At 34.4% G+C, this 12,926-nt stretch overlaps 1 protein-coding gene across 1 annotated transcript in view; it reads right to left on the reverse strand.

Moving 5' to 3' along the window:
* LOC140063656 (corticotropin-releasing factor receptor 1-like) overlaps positions 1-12,725 on the reverse strand; it is an 88,236-nt gene extending 75,511 nt beyond the window's left edge. The window contains exon 1 of the mRNA XM_072110096.1: positions 12,650-12,725. The gene's annotated coding sequence lies outside the window, so the exon portion shown is untranslated. The remainder of the gene's footprint in view (positions 1-12,649) is intronic.
* Between the last annotated feature and the right edge of the window lie 201 nt (positions 12,726-12,926).

Here is a 12,926-nt window from a genome sequence, read left to right on the forward strand (position 1 = left end):
ACAATTTGTCCTCCAGATCAAAGGCTAAAATTATTGCATTTATCCGACAATTATCCGATTTAAATGCGTTAATTATAGGTTAATTTTTCTTCAGTAGAATCGGTTAAACCCCGTTTCCGCAGGCAGTCTATCATTTAATTTTTATCGGTTAATTACCGGTTAATTGTTGGCTGTGGAAACACGGTCTACGCTGATTCTATAGCTCTACAACATTACAGTTCAGTAAATTAAATTTCTATTCCAATAAAAGTTCTTATACGTACGCGTCTCGTCACGGTAAATGTGTACACATCTTCCCCATAGACTGAACACATTCCGGCCTCTATAGCCTACAAACTCTCTTTTTTTGTGTTACGAGGCTAAATTCATCTTGCTAATTAATCAATTCTCAATCTTAAAAGGTATTCGTTAAAGTGAAATATTACACTTAACGTTTTGCGACTGAAATCGTCAATCGTACAAAAAGAAAAATATAACCTCCTTGTCTGCGGATAAATTATAAAATACAGTAACTAGACTCGATTCTAAATGACTTGCGATAGTCGGTTAGAAACTGTCTGTGACAGATGCAGAAACGGGCGCAATTTGTAACAACTTATTATTGGGTTGTATTAGGTTTACAGGAATTACAAATTCTGATACACGGTGAAAATATTCATCCCGAATAACGAATAATATATTTTTTCCTAGCAGGCCTAAATATTTTTAACTTTTGAAACACAAGTTATATCAAAAAGTGAATTATGACTACAAAAGCCCTTTGGGAGCATATTAAATAAAAAACGTCAACTATAATAAATGTCATCAAACGGCAGCGCCTCAAAGGAATGTCATCGAAATAATATTTCGTAGACAAGAGCAGAAAGTCACCTGATGTTGTCACATACTGCCGTACGCTGTTGCCAAGACAACTAATGTTTCCCGGGATGTTGTAAACTACCGGTCGGTATTTGAAAGGAGACATTTTACAGGTGAGACATTACAGGTGGATTTAATTGCGTTAATTCATAATGCTGCTGTAGAACGGATTAAATGGAATATTTACATGATGAATGATAATGTATTAATTTTGAGAAATTATTATTTAAAAGTATTGGAAATAGGAATGAGGCTTTTTTTTTTTTAGAGACAAGACAAACAATCATTCAACATAATGACATACAAACTTACCACTATAAAAAATATGGGATATAATTGCCAATCCATTCTTATTCGTTACTGTATTGGTGGTTAGTTTAATGGTAAAAAAACATGCTAATAAAACAGGTTGGCTGGTAGGCTACTCGTATTTTCTACAAATCCGTTGTTTTTTAACTCGTGAAATTATAATTTATGTTGTTTTTTTTTAACAAATCTTGTTTTATTCGTGCCGTGCCGTGCAGGCAGTTTTATTCAGGAAGCATTATGAAACTTTATCACAAGGAAGCTTACCGGTATTTACTACGGTTGAATTGTGTTATTCCATACCAAATCGCCAGTTCTTGTGCAAATCTATAAAAACATCACTCTTCCTATGGGACAACCCTATTTAGGGGGAACGCTTTCATGAAACGAACAAGAAGCAATATTTGTTAACACTTGGCCAACCCTTATTTATGGGACACCTCTATTAAGGGTACAATTTGTTGGGTCCTGAAGGTATCCCCTTAATAGGGGTTCTGAGTGCGTACATCAATGAAATCATATATCGATATTATAAAATATTTGCCTTTAAAATGTATTTACATGCATGGTACAGATCACCAAACAGGAGCCTAATACTCTCTTAAGATGATACCACAAATAATGAATGTACGAGAAAAATTATAAGAGTAACAGGTCTATAATTTACCGAATAAAATTTCTATACATTCCACGAATACAAAACATTTATTATTTGTTTTATAAATGAACTACTGTAAATGTCAAGCAATATACCGTAGGCCCATATAGAAATATGGTGATCGGAATGTGGCCGCCGGGTAGAACCGTTATTAGACGGCACATACAAGTTTGGTTATGAACGCGAAACAATCACAAACATCGTGTTATACATTGTAGTTTTTAGCACAATCCTGAACTGTCTGTATAATATTTTTTTTTTATCGAAAGTAATTTTTATTATTTTAACCAGCCTGTAGTGTTAGTGACTGTTGGTCTGGAATGAAATAAAATAAAAATAAAACATGTACCACCTGATGGATTCAAATAATCCATGGCACGTGATACATACTATACAACTAATGTAAAAAATGGGAGGTGCTTAATCACCTTAAGAAAATTGAGCAAACATACTTCCTATAGGTTTTATAAACGAATACCGTATATAAACTGTATAATACAGTCTATAATCATCATAAGGTAGTTGAACCGTCATTCGTTATCGTATTCAAACTATTTAAAATGGTTTTAATTAGTCGTATCTTTGGAACAGGAAACATCATACATTTACATGTCTAACATGTCTAATAATAGCCATGACAAGTTAGAATGTTATCAACTTACTTAATAATTGATTAGCAATACCGATATCATATCATAATTTTTTTTTTCGATTTGCTTTTCAGCGTTATTTTTAAAATTTTAATGTAATGGAATTTTTTTCTATAATGATTAACGTGCCTTGAAAAAAAAAGTACATAAATAAAATATCGAATAGGATTATTGAGCTATGCACTTATAATTGAATATTGTTTGTAAAGCATTTATGATTATGGGGAAGGGAGTGTGCCCCTTCTTCATGACTGTTAGTGCAAGTGCCTAACAACTATAGACCTTATTATTATGTGTTTCAAAAGTTATCGTTACCTCACTAACGGATGACTCTACTAAAAGTTTAATATAAAATTGGTTTTTAATTCCAAAGTCATTTTAATGGTTAAGTTATATTATCAGTTGCTAATAACTTTGATATCACAGTGATTGACTGGATATGAAAATTTCAATTTGATGACAAACGTGCAGATGATATTAAAAGTCCTCTTGATTTGACAGGGGATATCTATGCATCATGGTGATAAGGTATACCGTATTGAATCAATTATTTGGGAGTTTTAAAAGTAATAACAGCGGGGCCCGCGCGCTGTCGAACGGTGATTTGAAGATGCAACAGGGGCCTTTCTACAGGCTAGAAACAACTATTCAATGTATTTAAACATCGCTTTTGCCAGAGGTTTCTGTTGTTTTACCCTACCAATTCATGACCAGAAGAAACTTAGCCGGGAGTCCACTTACAGGTGTGCATTTCTTTTCAAAAGGTATTGCATAAATGGTGCATTAAGTACTATTCAACGCGGACATAATTATATGCCTTCACTCGGTTGTGGTTGAAAAACCTATAATGCTGACATTAATTTGTTGTAGAACCCCTTCTTTGGGACGGTTATTAAGAAAACACCTCTATTAAAGAGACACATTAAGCATTTACATTCTTACAGGATTCTGCCTTAACACGTTGGGAAAAATACGTATCGGACACGATAATGATTGTTTTCCCAGTTTTCCTTTTCTAAACGTAGTTCTAAGTTAACCTCTTTTCGCACGTCGCGCGAATTAATATCATGCCAATTGTTAATGTTATATTTTTTTCTCTTATACGTTTTCATTTTCCCATTGAACTAACGTTCGTTTCTCAAACCGAATCCAGGACAGCCATACTAATCTGCTCCTAAATTAGAATTGAATCGTTTCAAATTCTCAAAAAGCTGCTAGCAAAAACGACTAGGGTTTCAGACATCACGTGACATGAGAAACCCAATCGTGCGTTTCATGAAAACGTATAATAATATACGAGTAAAATATAAGTTGCGTTAAGTAGGCTAAAGGTTATAACAATTGGGTTAGTAATACATCGTTGATTGTTTCTACTACTCAATCCTATAAATTAAGATCGACAAGTGATGACATAACTATGAATTATATTTAGCATTAAGGCATTTTTGGATAACTTACACACTTCAAACAAAATAAGAAACATGTTACTCTAAATAAACACATTCAAAACTTTGATCTTTACAAAAACCTTAATTTCCATATAATTTTTTTTTTTAAGAATTGATTATTTGAAAAACAGCACAGCAATAACGAAACTTTATCGAGTGAACTGATGGTAGATTACTGAAAGAAATGTTGAGTGATATCACTAAGGGTCCGGTATAATATTAATAATAGTGATAAGTTGTCAATGGAGCAAGTCAAGCAAGCAAATCCACGGGCGTAGACTTAGCGAATTCCGAATTCACCGCGTTGAAGTTAAAAATCACCGGCGTTCGATTTGATGTTCACTGAAATCGTCTGTTGCGTCGACAATACGGTCATTGGACGCTTCGCGTACTAATTATTTCAGTCTTAAGATATTTGTCGCCGTAATTCTTTCCAATTAAATTAACACCTGTAAATGACCTTTATAAATATTTCTATAAACCCCAGCATTACTATAATTTAATTTTTTTTATTACATTTCAAGCATGGAATGACACAATAAAGTAAATTTGTAACATTGTTAATCTGATAAGAAATGAAACAGGGAAAACCACAAAACAAGCAAAAAAAGATTTTACAATGGCTAGGCGCATGCCTGAGTTCTGACGTCAACTTTAACTATACCTACCAAGAAATACATAATGAGCGGACTCCTACTATTTATTGCACAGTGACATGAATACTGTGTGTTATACTTTTTCTCCTTAATAGGTCTAAAATTATAATTTATATGATTAGGCCTATGTAAAACTTAATATTGATTAGCATGTCAATGTGTTCATTTACAGAAGATAGGCAGATTCGTGATTTTTTTTTTAAATCAACGTGAATAAGGTAATAATCAGTTAGCCTAAAAAATAGCTTTCATTTATTGCCAATCAAAGTTTAAAATCAGACCAACGACGTCATTATACCATTGGCGTGTGTCAGTAAATGTTAGCCAAAAGCCTAATGTTTTAAATATCAACAGGAAAAAACGCTAAATGATACTATTTAAATGAATGAAAGGAGTAGAAATAGCATCATCGCAGTAAATCGTTTGATAAACTATCAATATGAGCAAAGTTACTGGCGGCGTTCTACATATATAGGTAAATAGTGTACCAAAATAATATGACGTTAAGGGGCACAGTTTTGGACAGATTTTTGTCACATTTGAATGAAATAAATCCTGTATTACAACTTGTGTAGTGTCGAAACAGAATTATACAACGATAGTTGCTTTGAAAAATGACAAATGTTCCAGCGACACTTGTATGAATACCTTTTCAAAAAGTTTAATTATAGAGGGCGATATATCAATGCGCGGAAACTAATCATATTGGCGTCATGGAGGATTATTTAATCCAGATTTCCTAACGAATGAGTAGGCCTATACGTACGCCTGTAGAATTAGGCGAATTCAACTTTGATGAATATGGAAGGTTTGGATAACAGAGATACAGACTATGTTAATTCTATTTTATGGCGATCGTAGTTGGGAGTATTCTAGTATAACACTTAGTGAATAAATGACACCTCATACTACAAAATATACAGTATGCAAATTAATTAGCTCAAATGTGTAATTTCGGAAAATATATTATAATTTAATATATCCTGGTAACCATTAATTTTGAAAGAACGGTGATATCTATTTTAATCGGCAATTATTTAATTCAAAGATGTTGATACTACAAAATATCGATATTAGGCCTATTTTGTTTAAAACAAGATATGTGATAAAAAAAATGTCTATAGCTAACATCTTAAAAATAGATGCATTTGTTATGTTCTTGTTTATATTTTAGCGTTACGTTCGCGTGGATCACCTAACTCGACCCGGTGACGAGTTAATCTAGTTTACGTTATTCTGATTAAATTTATTATTTTTCCACCTATAAATAATTCGAAAATATAATTAAAATACAGTATTTTATCAATACTCAACTTCTTGTTCGAAGAGCTGAGCTACTCTAGCAAGTTGTCAATGTTGAACCTGATTTCCAGTGAATCGTGTATGTACCTTAGTTATCAACATCTATTCCCTAGAGCAAATAAATACAATATTTCAATTTATTTAGCCATCTCAAACGATAGAGTCACGCAGTCGACATCTTATAAAAGAATACAATATGTAATTATACTTATATCAATGCTGCAAATTTATTTTCAATATCACAGTTTTGCATTGTACATGCCTATGCATTTCAAAAATTTCCCTGAACTCATGTTGTTACTCTAGAGTATTATACGAGAAATGTCTGTGTTTAAAATGTGGTTCCCCTGGGTGAGGCGTGACGGCACGCAGGAATACGTAACGCCGACAGCAATAACTTGCACTGACCGATGCTATAGAGATATTTGTCATGAAAACTAGAATTTATTCGATAATAAATAAAAGTAATCCAACCACACGCATTCGCTTTCCTGTTTAAGGTGAAAGTTTTCTAATAATTGTTAAATCAGCTTCTTATACCGACGAACATCATCGTCAGCATTTCTTGTTATATATTGTGTTCAAATAAATAGAATATATCTGTGCTATTTTGCCTTGTTTTTTTCGAATTCCCCCTCCCCTTCCCGCAACAAAACACCCTTCCTAACGCTAGGCATAAAATAAAATAAAACATCACGCCTACTGTAAGACAAGAATCCCTAGTCAAGATGTTTAATTTGCTTTGAATGTCAGTAACCGAATTCACCAAGGATGTTTATTGTGTCAAAGTGCAAATGGTGAATACAAGATTTGAACCGGGGTCCATGAGATTAGGAAGTATTATAAGCAGTCTAGGCCTACACAAAGAGATATTCAACCACCTGCTTAAAAAAATACACAACAGAGAGAGATAGAGCCAAGTACTATTTTAAAGTTTGTATTAAAGTCTGGTTTATATGTCAATTTAACTTCGTGCACATTGGTACTGATAGGCACTGACATGTGTCTCCCAATACTCCCATAGTTATGGTCTAGGCCTACTTCCGATTTGTAGTACAACCGTATACACATTGACCAAGTTCACAACTTTAACATTGTGCTATTTTTAACTCACCAAACGGAAACGCATTGCTTCTGGTAATCGTACTGTAATCATTTTGTTTAGTTTTTAGTTTATTTATTTATTTTAATGTTACTGTAATGTTTCTTTACAATATAGTTATTTAATCAGATCAACAAGTTGTTATTAATTTAATTTAGCTAGAATTACATTTTGTAACTAAACTTCTCTCAAGTTTTTCATCCATGTTGAAAATAAATACTAAACTCCGGTCACGTAACTAATTTAATTTCCTATATTTAAAGAGATGGTTAACTCACACAACTTCCACAAACCCAGGGTTCTTATCAAAATAACACTAACCTGGATAATTGAATGACTGTTTTGAAACTGATACTCATCCGGATAATAATACCAAAATACTTCACGGAGTTTGCTTTATACAGTATGTATATATATATATATATATTGGCCTACACCATTACATAAGTAAAGTTCTAGCAGAAAAGTGTAAGACTTTATGTACAATGTATACATTAAGCACTTTATAATGTGAGAGGTTAGAAAACAGGTAATTAGTTCAAGAACAAGGAGTGGCACTTGGGATCAATGTTGTAAAATTGGAAATGGGTATGGAAAAGTGTTTTTGTATTTTTTCCCTTAATTGTACATTGACAAGTAATGAGGATTATCATCGGCAAATTCACAATTGTATTACTGTATATGTAATACTATTCCTCTGACAGTTTTAACTTGTGACGAATGATTTATATACGGAGACTGTCGGGTGCTTAGTCCTATCAAGAGACATGATCATACGAGACCTGTCCTGTAAAAAATTCTGCCATCGGTTTCGACGTCACTAAAGGCCCATTTACACTAGGTCTATAACGATCGATAATGAATGGATTATGCATTTTGTCATATACATAAACAAAAGCAATCTAAAAAGTGTTCATCTGTAACTATAGGAAAACCCCCTTACTAGCTTTGATGAAAATAATATTTCAAAACCTCTAATTATGACGTCATAGTTGTAGGAGCAATGATTGATCCTGACGTCACTTGACTGGCTTTTTTAAATAAACCAGCATAACCAGTTATTAGAATGAACATTTCTAATTTCTTTTGCTTTATGTAAAAAAAAGTGTATGTTTCTATTATCGACGATGGCTATCAATCATAAACGGGCATTAAAGTAACTATCTCATTAATAACTATACACTGTTAGATGTTTCTTTAATTTTATATATCAAAATATTGTTTTATGTAACATAGCTAATGAGCAAATCAGTACACTCAATATCTCCTCAGATGAAAAATAAAGACAACATTTCATTAGGACTAGTCAATGAAACAAGGTCACTAAATGATAAAGTATCCAATGCGTTTTATCTTTTATTTTAATCGCCAACATATTTTTGAAAAGGCAAAAACTATGTAAGATATGTTTCAAAGAAATTATATACGTTCAATAACAAAAAGTAAGATGTTGATTAATTCACAGTATAATCGATATGTTGTGAGAAGGTTAGATGTATCAAATGTGTGAAGAGTACAGGAAATGGGTGACAGTACTTGATATGTGAATACATTAATCTTAAAGATAAAATAAAATTGTTTAACAATTGATGTCGAATAGGCCATTTTGATTTTGCGTATCCAAATGGTTTTGATCACCACCTCATCTCCATCAACCTCATCATACATCACAAGCACCACCTCATCTCCATCACCCTCGGCATACATCACAACCACCACCTCGTCTCCATCGCCCTCAGCATGTCTCACAAGCACCACCTCATCTCCATCACCCTCGGCATACATCACAACCGCCACCTCATATCATTCACCCTCAGCATGTCTCACAAGCAACCCCTCATCTCCATCACCCTCAGCATGTCTCACAAGCACCACCTCATCTCCATCACCCTCAGCATGTCTCACAAGCACCACCTCATCTCCATCACCCTCAGTATGTCTCATAACCGCCACATCATCTCCATTACCCTCAGCATGTCTCACAAGCACCACCTCATCTCCATCACCCTCAGCATACATCACACCCGCCACCTCATCTCCATCACCCTCTGCATGTCGCAAAAGCACCACCTCATCTCCATCACCCTCAGCTTACATCACAACCGCCACCTCATCTCCATCACCCTCAACATGTCTCACAAGCAACACCTTATCTCCATCACCCTCAGCATACATCACAACCGCCACCTCATCTCCATCACCCTCAGCTTACATTACAACCACCACCTCATCTCTATCACCCTCAGCTTACATCACAACCGCCACCTCATCTCCATCACCCTCAGCATGTATCACAAGCAACACCTTATCTCCATCACCCTCAGCATACATCACAACCGCCACCTCATATCCATCACCCTCAACATGTCTCACAAGCACCACCTCATCTCCATCACCCTCAGCGTGGCTCACAAGCACCACCTCATCTCCATCACCCTCAGCATGTCTCACAAGCAACACCTCATCTCCATCACCCTCAGCATACATCACAACCGCCACCTCATCCATCACCCTTAGCATGTCTCACAAGCACCACCTCATCTCTATATTACCCTCAGCATACATCACAACCGCCACCTCATATCATTCACCTTCAGCATGTCTCACAAGCACCACCTCACCCTCACTTGTCAACTATGCACCACCACATCTCCACCCTCGCCAAGCCGTCACCTTTACAACCACCACCACGCAGCAACCTCGTTCACTCTAACACAGGCGATCATACAAATTACAACACATGTCACATGCACATATACCCTTATATTATGTTAACGTTTTAATAGTCATATTTATCATATCGATACCAATTTTTGTTTGTGCATTTTAATAGACAGGTCAACGCATTGTAGGATACAATTGTGTTTACAAAAATGTATATGTGTCTTATATATTGAATATAGGTGATATTCTAACTCTATATCGACATACGCTAAGTTATAAATCTCATGACACATCAAAACTGATATTATTATGGGAAAGTTCACGCTGACATATTACAACAAAGTAGACAAATGTTATCGTAATAAAACTGTCTATCGTAAAATATTCCCATAAGTTAAAGAGGCACTCTATTCAAATAAATTGATGAACTTGAAATGGTTTTAAAAGTGTTTTATGCGAGTTGTATAGGCATAACAATAAATCTCACTCAATATATAAAAAAAATTAGGCGGCCTACGTTGTCAATTCAAACACTGCTCAGTAGCCTCCATGATATTGTCGTTACTGATGTGTATTAGGGCCTACACTATTTTCATTTTATGGTGTGTATAAACCATAACTTGTTTGACTGGGAAACCGATACAGAGAATTATGATATAGGCCTAATGCAAATTCTCTTCGGCTTAGATGGGAGAAAATGCTATACTACTTACAGCCGGATTTTTGGAAATGGTTTTGACTTTATACTACATCAAAACCGTATTATTAAGGCAATGTGTTTGTATCACTCCACTATTAAGCAAACTGACGAGTGACTTGAGTAATATCACAACTGTTAACAACAGGTCAACTTAAATGTGATGATTAATTTCTGGCAATGTCAGTAAACTCAATTTGCATTGTTACTAAAAATAAAATAAATACAATAATAGTGTAGGGCCTATGTACTCCAATTAGTGTAGCGCGCCAAAAGAGGGGAGGGCAATGTGACAGGTACGGGAAGAAAGTTGGAGAAATTCTTACATGAAATTGAAACGTTCAGATATAAGTAACTGTTCGGGGTATTTGCAATAAAATATTTAGGCCTATATTTTTATGAAAAAATAGTAGAGTAAACTATAGTACAAGACGAAGTAGAATAAATACTAATTTTCGGCCTCTCAGTCTCATTTATGTTTCATAAAGCACTGAAGACATCGGTATGAATTACAATATTATGTACTCACCATTTTGTAGAAGTATAGCATGAAATGAAAGAAATATCAAAAGAAATAAAAACTTTTATATTCGTATTTATTCAAACAACTCTTTTGAGACAGGGCTTTAGAGTCTGTGAGGTCTGAAAATGCAAACGAGTATTTTACTGTGGTCAATGAGAAATTTACATTGTAAATAACTATTTTTCTATTGAAAAGTAGTGGAGTGTTACTTAACAATCCGATGTAGACGTATAAAAGCAAACATATCTTCTTTTTTTAATGGAGACGCAAACATCCTTACTTTAGACGCAAAAATACATACTGTAGACGCAAACAGGCTTACTGTGACGCAAAAAGACTTCGACGATGTCATTAGGCCTACTTTTTGTTTATTGTTTATTGACCAATTGGTCATTTGATCGATGGAATTTCTAAGTTTTTAAACAAATTAATAACATCAAACACGACTCGAGAGGACTGTCACTTTAAAAATAGTTATTAAATAAAATTTATCGTTTTTGGGACACCCCGGTACAGTGGAGACTGTACTTATAGTCACCTGGGACAAACGAGGGGAAAACGAACCCTTAGGTTATACCTCTATCAACGGGACACGATCCGAGTTCCCGATTATAAAGGTTATACTGCATTCTGTACGGTATAATATTCATCGATTAGTATATTAATAATGCACGTACATAATTATAATGTATTGCGTATAATGAGGTACAGCAATAAGCTCACAATACATTGATGTGCTGTATTCGATTAGTACACAACAATCAAAAAGATAATGCATGTAATTGAATTTGACAATTAAACAACACTTAATAGACACATTCACCAACACACATGATGTGTATCATCACACAACGTTTCATCTGCAATGAATACACAAACGCATACAAATGTAATACAGATAGGGTGAGCACTTTTGACCAGTATATAATTAATCCAGAGCTTTCATCCGTGGTCATTTTGATTAACTCAGTTAATACTGTATAGTAGAATAGCAGGCAATTAGCCGTGTATTCGTTTCGTATTACTATTATTACACTACTTATGGTTAGAAGACAGCAGTTGTTCAAAATGTATTAAACATATAAAATTAGAAAATTTTATCATTCTGAGCATATATTTTAAACAAAATTTGTAAAAGCAATGCCTATTCCACAAATATACAACAGTCTTAAATAATTATTATAATATTGATATCGATATTCCTAATGAAATGCTAGGAATTGAAGTATAAAAATAATAATGTGGTTTTTTTTTCTTTTTAATTGAGATGCAATGGCATCACGCAAAATAATACGTTCACTAAATGCTAACGTCCGTTTCCACGTTACACACTTGTACGCTTCGTCCAAATAATGTATTGATTGTCCGCTGTAAGAACGGCAATAATTTAAAGGGGGCTGCGGCGTTGGATCCGACAACACGGGATTATTGTGGATAAACATATAGCATGAATACAGTAGAACGCCTCGTAACCTCTTAATAGAGGTTTCCTTGAATGGGGGTTCGCCATAATGTTAAGACATATTGCTCCTTGTTCGTTTCACAGTAAATTGTCTCCTTATAATTAGTATTTATAATTATAGGGGTGGCCCCTGAATACAGGTGTCCCAACATGAGTGGTTTAACTGTAGTTAAATAGATAGTGTAGTTAGTAGGTCTACTGGTAGAATGAGTAGGCCTACATTACAAATCCAGTGCAGGTATCTCTCAAGTGAATCCATCAACACACATTTTAATTACTATACACTACATTAATTGGAATGTTAAACATTAATGTTGGCTTACCTTGTTTATATCAATCTTGTAATGGCATGACCGCACAGAGGGATTAAAAGCTGTCCAGGGGAAGTAACCGTGCCCGGGCGGATGAACACGATAATGATGACACACACGCGGAAACGAGCTTCAGTCTATGATATTGTTAAATATCAGTTGTTCTGCTTTATCGACCTTCAACAACGAAATATTATTTTCCAAATAATGAACTTCTGCTCTCTACGATTCATCCAATATATATCTGTCACACATCAGTGGATACAGAATCTACAAAAAAACAATCTAT

Source organism: Antedon mediterranea, chromosome 1, assembly GCF_964355755.1.
Source record: "Antedon mediterranea chromosome 1, ecAntMedi1.1, whole genome shotgun sequence".
In the NCBI taxonomy this organism is placed as follows: Eukaryota; Metazoa; Echinodermata; class Crinoidea; order Comatulida; family Antedonidae; genus Antedon; species Antedon mediterranea.